At 36.6% G+C, this 12,714-nt stretch overlaps 1 pseudogene; it reads right to left on the minus strand.

Annotated features, from left to right (window-relative positions):
- Nucleotides 1–610: 610 nt before the first annotated feature.
- LOC129559534 (olfactory receptor 2AJ1-like) lies at nucleotides 611–1,555 on the minus strand (annotated as a pseudogene).
- Between the last annotated feature and the right edge of the window lie 11,159 nt (nucleotides 1,556–12,714).

Raw genomic sequence — 12,714 nt, forward strand, 5'->3', positions numbered from 1 at the left:
CTTGACTAGATGGACCTTTGTTGTGGGGACACTCTCTTAGTGCCTTTCAAATATACAATATAGCATTTTTAACTGTAATCACCATGTTGTTCATTAATTCCCCAGGACTTATTTATCTCATAACTTCAAGTTTCCGTATTTTGTCACCTTCACCCTTTTCACTTATGACTTTTTATAAATTTTTGATAATTTACTATAAGGTTTGAATTATCATTTTATAGTTTCATAAAAATGCAGAAATCATATGAATTTCTCTCTCACATACATCATATATGTATATATCTATATATAATGTGATTATATCATAATAGATAATTTTTACAGATTTGTACGATTTTAGTGGGAATATAAAATTAGCCTTTAGTCATCTTTGATGTTCTATAATTGGAGATTTGGAGATTATAATTGGCAACATAGAGAGACAGATACACTTTTATATATATGTATTTATAAAACAAATATCTGTAACAACTCTACTCTTTCCAATGTTTCAGAAATATCCATCTCTGCATACTTGAAGAGATAAAGACTTTCTAGAGATTTGAATAACAGATATCCTCTAAATATTTATTATGGAAATAGACAGCAATATATACTTTAAGCTTTTTACCTATAACATTTTGTGGAGAAAACTACTTCTGAGCATATTTTTCATTGCATCTAAGACATCTTTATTCCTGATACTGTAGATAATTGGGTTTAAAGATCATGTGAGGATGGTATAGAATATTGCCAGCAACTTATCCTGGCCTGGAGTGTGGTACTTTTTAGGTCTCATGTATGTGAAAATAAAAGGCAAATAGTACATTATGACCACAATCATGTGGAAGAAACAGGTAGAAAAGGACTTTTTCCTTGCCTCTTTTGATTTCATTTGGAGGACAGTAAGAAGAATTTGGATGTAAGATGCAAAGATTAGAGAGGAAGGGAAAAACAGGAAAATAACGCCACTTGCATAAGCTGTTCGTTCATAGTGTGTTGTGTCCACACTGGACAACACCAACATGGCGGGGACTTCACAGAAAAAGTGATCAATGGCTCTTGAGCCACAAAAGGGAAAGTGAAGTGCATAAGCTGTGTGAACTATGGAGTTGATTATCCCAATAAACCAGGCCCCTCCAGTCATAAGAAAACTGAGATAGTCATTCATAAGAATGGGGTAGTGCAGTGGGTGACAGATGGCTACATAGCGGTCATAGGACATTGCTGCCAGGAGAAGGCACTCACCACCCAAGAGGATGAGGGATAGAAATATCTGGAAGCCACAGGCTGCAAAGGAAATAGTTTTGCTGCCTGACAGAAAGTCAGTGATCATTTTGGGAACAATGTTGCTAGTATGCAAGATATCCATAAAAGAGAGATGGCTGAGCAGGAAATACATTGGAGTATGGAGTCTTGATTCCCTGTGGATAAGGATAATCATCATTGTATTTTCTGTTATAGTTATATTAAAAATGATGATATAAAGGAGAGGAAAATCAGACTTGTTTGGAAAGAAGAGAAGAGTCCCAAAAAGAATGAAGTCACTGCAGGAAGTGTGATTCTCATATCCCATCATGAAATACTTGTTTACCTAAAATAAATAAATAAACAAACAAATATAAATAGATAAGAGGTAGAGTGAAAAGAAAGAAAAATTAGCATAAATCTCAACCTCCTTTATATTTAACTGTATAATAAGATAAGGAACAGTAAGAACTGGACATGGAACAACAGACTGGTTCCAAATAGGAAAAGGAGTATGTCAAGTTTGTATATTGTCACCCTGCTTATTTAACTTATATGCAGAGTACATCATGAGGAATTCTGGGCTGGAAGAAGCACAAGCTGGAATCAAGATTGCCGGGAGAAATATCAATAACCTCAGATATGCAGATGACACCACCTTTATGGCAGAAAGTGAAGAGGAACTCAAAAGCCTCTTGATGAAAGTGAAAGAAGAGAGTGAAAAGGTTGGCTTGAAGCTCAACATTCAGAAAACGAAGATCATGGCATCTAGTCCCATCACTTCATGGGAAATAGATGGGGAAACAGTGGAAACAGTGTCAGACTTTATTTTTTTGGGCTCCAAAATCACTGCGGATGCTGACTGCAGCCAGGAAATTAAAAGACACTTACTCCTTGGAAGAAAAGTTATGACCAACCTAGATAGCATATTAAAAAGCAGAGACATTACTTTGCCAACAAAGGTCCATCTAGTCAAGGCTATGGTTTTTCCCGTGGTCATGTATGGATGTGAGAGTTGGACTGTGAAGAAAGCTGATTGCCGAAGAATTGATACTTTTGAACTGTGGTGCTGGAGAAGACTCTTGAGAGTCCCTTGTACTGCAAGGAGATCCAACCAGTCCATTCTAAAGGAGATCGATCCTGGGTGTTCATTGGAAGGACTGATGCTAAAGCTGAAACTCCAATACTTTGGCCACCTCAAGAGACGAGTTGACTCACTGGAAAAAGACTCTGATGCTGGGAGGGATTGGGGGTGGGAGGAGACGGGGATGACAGAGAATGAGATGGCTGGATGGCATCACCGACTCTGTGGACATGAGTTTGAGTGAACTCCGGGATTTGGTGATGAACAGGGAGGCCTGGCGTGCTATGATTCCTGGCGTCGCAAAGAGTCGGACACAACTGAGTGACTGAACTGAACTGAACTAAATATAAGCATATTCTCTTTTTGCTATATTTTCCAAGTAAAGCCAATGGACTCAGATAGTTTTTTAATTGGGCATGTTTTACACCATGGGCATTTATTTGCTGAACAAGTTAATTATTTTATCCATTACGAAATAAACATAATTTGTATATACTTTATTTATATAAGAATAAACTTAATTATATATTTAATTCCCTGAAATGTTAACACTGTTTGGCTGTCATTTTTAAAAAATTTTAAAAGATCAGCATATCAGTGGGATTTGCAGATGTATGCATATATAAATCCCTGGAGGAGGAAATGGCAACCCACTCCAGTATTCTTGCCTGAAGAATACCATGGACGGACGAGCCTGGTGGACTATAGTCCATGGGGGCGCAAACATGGTTCTTGCTGTTTCTACTGGTTTGATCTAGAGCTCAGTAAAATTTGGTGTAGGCATAGATTCAGTTTGAAGGCAGTGGTGTTTCCCATGAACAGACTGTTTATAATTTAGTCTCTAAAATCAGTGACTATTACTGCAACTCACATTTAATATATTGATATCCAAAGTAGTTGACGTTTTCCCACTGCATAGAATCATTTTGTCCTTCTGGCTTTGCTTTTTCCATTAACAGTTAACTTCAATGTAGTCATCCTAAAACAAAACACTTCATTTTAGTGTTAAGAAGAATGGACAATGTCTATTCACACTAAATTCCTGTTAGTTAGTAAAGTCCCTGGACCATGATAGCGTCCCAGATTCTTATTAAGAAAATTTTTGACTTATGTTTCTCAGATCTCTGATATGAAAGGTCTTCATGAGTCATCAATTATATTTATGTTTTTAGGCAGTTTGTTTTGTCTGCACAAGTATGTTTATTATTTTGATTTCAGATATAGGATGTACTCCATTATGTATTCCCTAACATACTTATTATCTTACTTCTATAATATTTCCCCTACCCTTAGGAGGTAGGGGAAAAACGAGGTGCTTAAAAGAATTACCTAAAATTTTTGCAACCATTTATTGTAAAACTTAGCTTAATTGGTAAATCAGGCATCTGAATATTCTCCTATGAACTGGAAAGATGGAAAAAGAAATATCTGTGACTTCCAAGATCTGGAATGAAAGCTGTTCTTGAATTCAAAGAAAAATTCTCAAGTGGTGACCTCCTTACTGAAAGCTAAAAAATGGAGTAAACACATGTTACATATCAGACTTCCATATATATGCAAGTCTTATTCAAGGTAAAGTCTTCACTCCGTTTAGGCTCAAATTTTCCTGATTTACTAATACTAAATGCCAGAAAAGAGATGTAACACATAGCTTACATCCCTTTATCTTCTAAATGCCTGGAATCTAAATAGAAAATGAAATAATTTTTAGGTATTATTTTAAATTATAAAAGCAGTGTTTCAGTCTTTCCTTATAGAAAATAGAAATACATTGTGTTCTTTATTCAGTGAATGTACTACACTCAAATTATTTTCATCATCTTGCATTTATCAAGATTCTCAAAGTATAGTATATATCAATGCATTTTGACTTGACTCATAATACTTTTTTTCATTTTTCTAGTAGATCTTTTATTATATAAATTAGGTTTATAGAGTATTTCTTCAAACTTAGATTTAAGTAGAAGTCAATTACTAATCTTAAGATATTAATATATATATTATTATTATATATTAAATATATATAATATATATAAACATACTTAATAGAGTATAGTTGAGACTACATATTTAGAAGATAATTGTTTGTGTGCTCCTATAATTGGTCTTTAAAATTTTGACCAAAAGGCAAAGAAAAGATAAAAAGATTATATCATTTGTAAAAAAGATTTTTTTAAGTGTTAGATATGAAAATCATTTGCAATATTAATTCTGTGGAAAGCATTTATATTTTATACTATATGACTGCTATTTTTATTTGTAAAACTTTCCTATAAACATATAATATCAATGACTCATTTGATATGATATTTATAATCATAAAATATTGAGTACCAGATTTAGTTGATGTGCAAATTATTCAAAATATCTCATTGTTACTAATAATCAACTAATTACAATGAAATTTCATGGAAGAGGCAATAATCAGACACCAAATTCCCTTAAACATGAATAGAACAAAATCATTACTCATTTTTAATAAGCTGATATGAAATAAGTTGAGCTATTTCAAATCCTGAAAGACGAGGCTGTGAAAATGCTGCACTCAATATTCCAGCAAATTTGTAAAACTCAGCAGTGGCCACAGGACTGGAAAAGGTCAGTTTTCATTCCAATCCCAAAGAAAGGCAATGCCAAAGAATGTTCAAACTACCGCACAATTGTGCTCATCTCACATGCTAGTAAAGTCATGCTCAAAATTCTCCAAGCCAGGCTTCAGCAATACATGAACCGTGAACTTCCAGATGTTCAAGCAGGTTTTAGAAAAGGCAGAGGAACCAGAGATTAAATTGCCAATATCCGTTGGGTCATCAAAACAGCAAGAGTTCCAGAAAAACATCTATTTCTGCTTTATTGACTATGCCAAAGCCTTTGACTGTGTGGATCACAATAAACTGTGGAACATTCTGAAAGAGATGGGCATAGCAGACCACCTGACCTGCCTCTTGAGAAACCTATATGCAGGTCAGGAAGCAACAGTTAGAACTGGACATAGGACAACAGACTGGTTCCAAATAGGAAAAGGAGTACATCAAGGCTGTATTTAATTTATATGCAGAGTACATCATGAGAAATGCTGCGCTGGAGGAAGCACAAGCTGGAATCAAGATTGCTGGGAGACATATCAATAACCTCAGATATGCAGATGACACCATCTTTATGGCAGAAAGTGAAGAGGAACTAAAGAGTCTTTTGATGAAAGTGAAAGAGGAGAGTGAAAAAGTTGGCTTTTTAAAACTCAACATTCAGAAAACTAAGATCATGGCATCTGGTCCCATCACTTCATGGGAAATAGATGGGGAAACAGTGGAAACAGTGGCTGACTTTATTTTTTTGGGCTCCAAAATCACTGCAGATGCTGATTGCAGCCATTTAATTAAACTTTCCGTGGAAGGAAAGTTATGACCAACCTAGACAGCATATTAAAAAGCAGAGAAATTACTTTGCCAATCATGGTCCATCTAGACAAGACGGACTGGTTTTTCCTGTGGTCATGTATGGATGTGAGAGTTGGACTATAAAGAAAGCTGAGCACCGAAGAATTGATGCTTGTGAACTGTGGTGATGGAGAAGACTCTTGAGAGTCACTTGGACTGCAAGGAGATCCAACCAGTCCATCCTAAAGGCGATCAGTCTTGGGTGTTCATTGGAAGGACTGATGTTGAAGCTGAAACTCTAATACTTTGACCACCTGATGCGAAGAACTGTCTCATTTGCAAAGACCCTGATGCTGGGAAAGATTGAGGGCAGGAGGAGAAGGGGATAACAGAGGATGAGATGGTTGGATGGCATCGCTGACTCATTGGACATAGGTTTGGGTGGACTCCAGCAATTGGTGATGGATGGGGAGGCCTGGCATGCCACTATTCATGGGGTCACAAAGAGTCAGACACGACTGAGTGACTGAACTGAACTGAATTGATATGGAATATGGGTACAATAAATGTATAAGAGATATTACCTAACCTAGTGGTGTGTATGCTTTTGACTCAAGTAATTATCTTAGCAAAGTAACAACATAAGCTAAACATTCCCTAATGCTTTGAAGAGATAAAAAAGAAAATAAAATTCAGTTATATATATTTTAATATTTAATTTTATTTCTCATTATAGAGCAAAACACCTATCAGACATTAAAATATATCTGAAATCAATTTCTTTTAAATAGGGGTGCCTTGTCATGTAGTTGATTTTAAGATTAAATGAGTCACATTAAACAATATATTAAATCACACATACACATGCACATATGCACACACGTGGAACAAAACTTGGTGTATAGTAAATACTCAAAAACAGTGATTGCTGTTCTTAGTTTTATTTATATAATTCAGTTCAGTTCAGTCGCTCAGTCGTGTCCGACTCTTTGTGACCCCATCACAGCATGCCAGGCCTCTCTGTCTATCACCAACTCCTGGAGGTCACTCAAACTCATGTCCATCAAGTCAGTGATGCTATCCAACCATCTCATCCTCTGTTGTCCCCGTCTCCTCCAGCCCCCAATCCTTCCCAGCATCAGACTCTTTTCCAATGAGTCAACTCGTCGCATGAGGTGGCCAAAGTATTGGAGTTTCAGCTTTAGCATCAGTCCTTCCAGTGAACACCCAGGATTGACCTCCTTTAGGGTGGACTGGTTGGATCTCCTTGCAGTCCAAGGGACTATTATATCAATATTTCTATCATTAGTATATTAGTATTTCTATAATCAGTATATTATTTCTTTATAATTTAAACATACATTTAGCAATTATATTCTAAGTAAGCTGAGGGGACTTCCCTAGTGTCTCAGACTGTAAAGTGTCTCCCTACAATGCAGGAGACCTGGGTTGGGAAGATCCCCTGGAGAAGGAAAGGGCAACCCACTCCAGTACTCTTGCCTGGAAAATCCCATGGATGGAGGAACCTGGTAGGCTACAGTCCATGGGGTCACAAAGAATCAGACAGGACTGAGCGACTTCACTCACTTCACTAAGCTGAGAGATAGAGAGAACCTCCAGGTTATGGGAGAATATGACCATGAAAATAAAAGCAAATTTCAATGCAGTGAATCAGAAGTATATTGGCACTCACTACTTATTAAAATTGATCCAGGAGGTTCTCTGGGAATGATTCCAAATCAACATATTGAATGAGAATGTGTGGGTTGGCGTCCTCACACATTTACACACATACAGGAATATGGGAGAAAGTAAAACAACGCTTTTTATTCTGAAATCAAATCGCTGACCTGTTCACCATTTCATTTTATAACAGTTAGGGGTGGCGTCATTATGTACTTCTTGCCCTTCAGACTTTTCAGAGCGCTGCATTATGTCCCAAGGAGCAAACACTGGGTGATTTTACTTCTACCTCTTTTTGCTGCCTCTCCAGCAACATTGAGACTCCCAAGTAAGCCCCCTGAAGCAGTAAGTGGTATCACCATTTATAACTGCTTCAGTCAGAAATCAGAAAATTATTCCGACTTTGCTTTATGTCTTCCATCTTTCTTGTGTAAATCACCATCTACTATTTTATGTAAATCCTCTCACACATTATTCCTTCTCATGGGCTGCATACCTTATGTGGCCATGGTGGTTCTAAGGCAGCAATTCTACTCTTCTCTTTTAATTAAATAGACCTGTACATGTTCAGCACCACTAACATAATATTGCAAACATTTTAGCTCTCCTTAAGTCCAGTAAAGTGTGGCCAATTAAATAAAATTTTGACATCAGAAGAGTATTTGAACTGGAGACATGCACCTTTCTTGTTCCTTCATCCTGCTAGTTAGAATCTGAATGTGTTGATGGTTGGTTCTGCAGTCTTCCAGGAGAGTTGTACAGGAAACAAAGTCCAGTCAATCAAGAGCACAGAACTGTGAGTCATCATGCAATTTACTATTGGTCATGAAAATATGAGGGTATTAATGTGAAATAACTGACCAAACTATTGAAGAAATTGCTTTGGGAAGGGAAAATGCAGAATGGTACTCTGTGGTAATTGTTATCTTTAAAATTCCTACCAGATCATAAACTTTGGACATAATCATAGTGTAATTCTAGTATGTTTGATTCAAAATACTTAGCATTTACTTTATGAGATAGAAATTGAAATTATTATAATATTTCAGTGAACATTAAAGTACTTTTCTGCCTCCAACTATACACACCCACATTAATATATTTTGCCCTAGATCAAGTTATTCTTTTTGGAAGACCATTCAAAGAAGTTAAACAACCTGTTGGTTTACATTTTCTGACAGAGAGAAAGAAAGGAAGGAAGGAAGGAAAGAATTAAGGAAGGAAAAAGGAAGAGAGAAAGAGAAAGAAAAAATAAAATTTCTCGCCTTTAGTCCCCATTTCCCATAAAGCTGAATTACTTATATTTATACAACATAGTTTTTTTGCACTTTTGCCCACACCCATATTCTTTCTCCCACAAAACATTTCATTTCAAAGGGCTTTGTGACATTTCAGTCTCTAAGATTTTATGTTAAATCTTTCTTCTGCGGAGACTTCCTTGCCCTCTTTAAATCTTGCTTGCTTGCTTTTCTTTCTTACTCAGAAATAGACAGCACTGTCAGGATACTATGTTTGAGCAATAGCTTTACTGTCTAAGTTTATTTGTACTCTTTGCACACTGAACATAATCTATGTATTCCCTCTTATCCTGGTCCTCGAAGTCTCTCATGGCCCACATCTTACCCCATTCCACTTTACCAGTTTCATAGCACCCAGAACAGGAAATTCTTGCTGAGTCTTTCCACATCTAACACATTAGCCTCACTGGTGCCTCAGAAGCTACCCTCAGCTCCCTTCCGGATGGTGCCTGGTCTTTGCTCATGCCATTCAGCAGTCTGCTTCAATATCATCTCTTCCAGAGTGACTCAGAGACATAGAATGATACCTCAATCCAGGCACTTGCTACAAAATAGCTGAGGGTTTATAGGGAGATGGAGAACAGATTTGGGAGGAGCAAGGAGAAACAGGGAGGACTGGAACCACCTTGAGTCTTGTGGTTTGTGGTTTCTGAGAAGGAAAACAGCTAACCTTTGATAAGGCAGCATAGAAAGTCATGTCTCCATGGGACAGCCAAAGAAGGAAACAAAGGAAGCATGATGAAATACTTTGTGTGGAGGGAGGTGGGGTCATTGAGACAGAGCACGTTTTCCCAAGAAGAGTTGGTGTAGGATAACCATTTGATGAAGAAGTGGGGATACTACCTTCTCTGATCCCTTTCCCATCAATCCCTCTTTTCTTTGCATATTTTATTTCTACTCTTACAGGCTTGAGAGTACACTGTCTTTTAATGTTTCTGTGTCTGGCCTGTCACTTACACTAGGTAGAAGCTCCAGGACAGGTCAGTTGGATGAACATCACTTGCTGCTGCATTGAGAGTCTCCTGGGAGTTTGGGTGTCAATAGATAAACCTGATTATTCCACAGACTGCCTATTTCAGGGAGCAGACTGAAAAGATGAACTCACATCCCCTTGACTCATGAGTCAATTAAAGTATCACCAAATGAACTGGCTGTGTAAATGAATGGAGCAAAAAACATTCAGTCAGTATATTAGCTTTACAAATAATTATTTTGGCAGCTAAAACTTGTTCAGCATTTTCAAATTTCAGACAAGATTTCAAGCATTTTGAATTTATTAACATGTTATTATTTAATCATCACAAACTTATTGGGGCCCCAAGGCATTAAACAACATTTTCAAGGTTATGCAGATTAATCAAAAGTACTCAAATTATCTAATTCATGCAGCTTCCTCTACATAAGAAAACACACAAATCAGTAATCTGGTTTGTCACTATTTTGTGATTAGCATTAATCATTTAATGCTTCATTTCATGTATCTTCCAGCAAAAAACAGAAAAATCCTATCTTAGCTATTTGATGCAATTCCTAAGAGTTATCTGAGAAGCTGATCTCCCAGTCTACTGGGAGATCTAACCTCATAAGGCCCCTGAACAGATCTAACCTCCTAACTATGTGCACTATTCTTTCTGTTGAAAATAACTAAAATTGAACCTTCTTCATGATGCTTGATAGTAATTAAAACAAGAGAATAAAAGTGAAATATAAAACAAATTGAATTCGTCGTCTAATTAAAGAATAAAATATACTTGTTTATTGATATTGTTATAGTTATTTTATCATGGTAAACTGCATTTTCTCCATCTCAGTGAGGTTTTAACAAATCCATTTAATGTGTCTTAGGGTCTATTGAATAAAATATTTGCTGAAATAATCTTTGATCGAGAATGACTAAGTTTAGGGGAAATAAACAAGACTTAAAGTACTATTAAATGTCTGGATTCCATTAGAGAATCTGAAACATGACATTCAGGATCAAGACAAATTCACCAACAAGCCTTTCTTCTAAATCTCTAGGAGCCACCTACAATTTGAAACCTCAAAACTGGTTTTGTCCTATATGATCTTTGATATTGTCTTCTTTAGATCATACTTCTCTTTAATTCATGTGAGATAGAGAAAACAATTCTGACAAAAATGTTATTCACAAAAAGTAAAATGTTGTGAAAAGTAAGAATGAGATCATCAATACTGACAAAAGCTCATTTAAACATGTCATTTTAAACTACTTTGTTATAGTTTATATTTAATTGCTAAGTTTTTTGACAGCAAATACACACACGCATATATAAATATAAACATATATATATGAGAGAGAGAAAGATGTACTGTTGCTGTTATTCAGTCACTGAGTCATGTCTAACTCTGCAACTCCATGGACTGCAGCACACGAGGCTTCCCTCTTCTTTACCATTTCCCAGTGTTTGCTCAAACTCATGTCCATTGAGTTGATGATGCCATCCAACTATCTCGTCGTCTGTTGCCCCTTCTCATGAGACCATCAATCTTTTCCAGCAACAGGATCTTTTTTAATGAGTCTGCTCTTCACATCAGGTGTCTAAAGTGTTGGAGCTTCAGCATTAGTCCTTCCGATAAATATTCTGCTGCTGCTGCTGCTAAGTCACCTCAGTCGTGTCCGACTCTGTGACCCCATAGACGGCATTCAGTGTTGCTTTTATTTAGGATAGACTGGTTTGATCTTCTTGCTGTTAGGGGATTCTCAAGAGTCTTCTCCAGCATCATAATTTTAAAGAATCAATCCTATGGCGTTCAGCCTTCTTTATGGTCCAACTAACACATCCATACATGACTACTGGAAAAACCATAGTTTTGACAATAAAGACCTTTTTTGGCAAAGTAATGTCTCTGTTTTTTAATATGCTGTCTAGGTTTGTCATATCTTTTCCTGCAAGGAGCAAGTGTCTTCTAATTTTGTGGCTGCAGTCACAATCCAAAGGGATTTTGGAGCCCAAGAAAATAAAATCTGACAGTGTTTCCACTTTTTTGCATCTATTTGCCATGAGGTGATGGAACCAGATGCCACAGTGTTAGTTTTTATTTACAACTATTTGCTCTGTAAAATCAATGGCTTCTTTAATTATACCAAATATCTTGGCTGAAAATTATTGTAAGTATATAGTTGGAACATAAAGAAGGCTGAGTGCCAGAGAATCATTGCTTTTGATTTGTGGTGCTGGAGAAGACTCTTGAGAGTCCCGTGGACTCCAGGGAGATCAAACCAGTTAATACTAAGGGAAATCCACCCTGAATGTATGTTGGAAGGACTGATGCTGAAGCCAAAGCTCCAATAGTTTGACCACCTGATGGGAAGAGCTGACTTGTTTGAAAAGGTCCCAGTGCTGGGAATGATTGAAGGCAAAAGGTGAAGAGCATGGTATAGGATGAGATGGTTAGATTGCATCACTTGACTCAGTGGACATGAATCTGGGCAAACTTTAGGGGATAGTGAAGGACAGGGGAGCCTGTGTGCTGCAGTCCATGAACTGCATATGATCACACACAAAAAAACAATTAATTGCAGCTTTATTCACAACAGTTCCAGACTGAAAAAAACCCAAAATTTGGACACAGCAACTAAACAACAACATCAACTCATTTAGCAGGAAAAAGTAAGAAATATACCATAAACACCCAAATATTAAATTTTTGTAACCAATTTTTCCTTCATCTTTTGGCAAAGAGTACCTACTAGAAAAATGTTTCATATTTTCAATGACTTGATTCCATTAGTAGAATTAAAGTATTTTGTTGTAATGAATAATTAAAATACATAAACAAACATAGTTTCAAGCCTAATGGAAGTGGTGCAAGAGATTCATTATAAACATATCCAGTTTAAATAGAAAATATTCAATACTGAAGAATTAACTGAAAATCAAAATGTCAGAAAATATAAAATATCAGTGACCCGAAGAATTGATGCTTTTGAACTGTGGTGTTGGAGAAGACTCTTGAGAGTCCCTTGTACTGCAAGGAGATCCAACCAGTCCATTCTAAAGATCAGTCCTGGGTGTTCATTGGA

Source organism: Moschus berezovskii, chromosome 8 (genome assembly GCF_049115385.1).
Source record: "Moschus berezovskii isolate FMDL1 chromosome 8, NW_MosBer_1.0, whole genome shotgun sequence".
NCBI classification, from domain to species: domain Eukaryota; kingdom Metazoa; phylum Chordata; class Mammalia; order Artiodactyla; family Moschidae; genus Moschus; species Moschus berezovskii.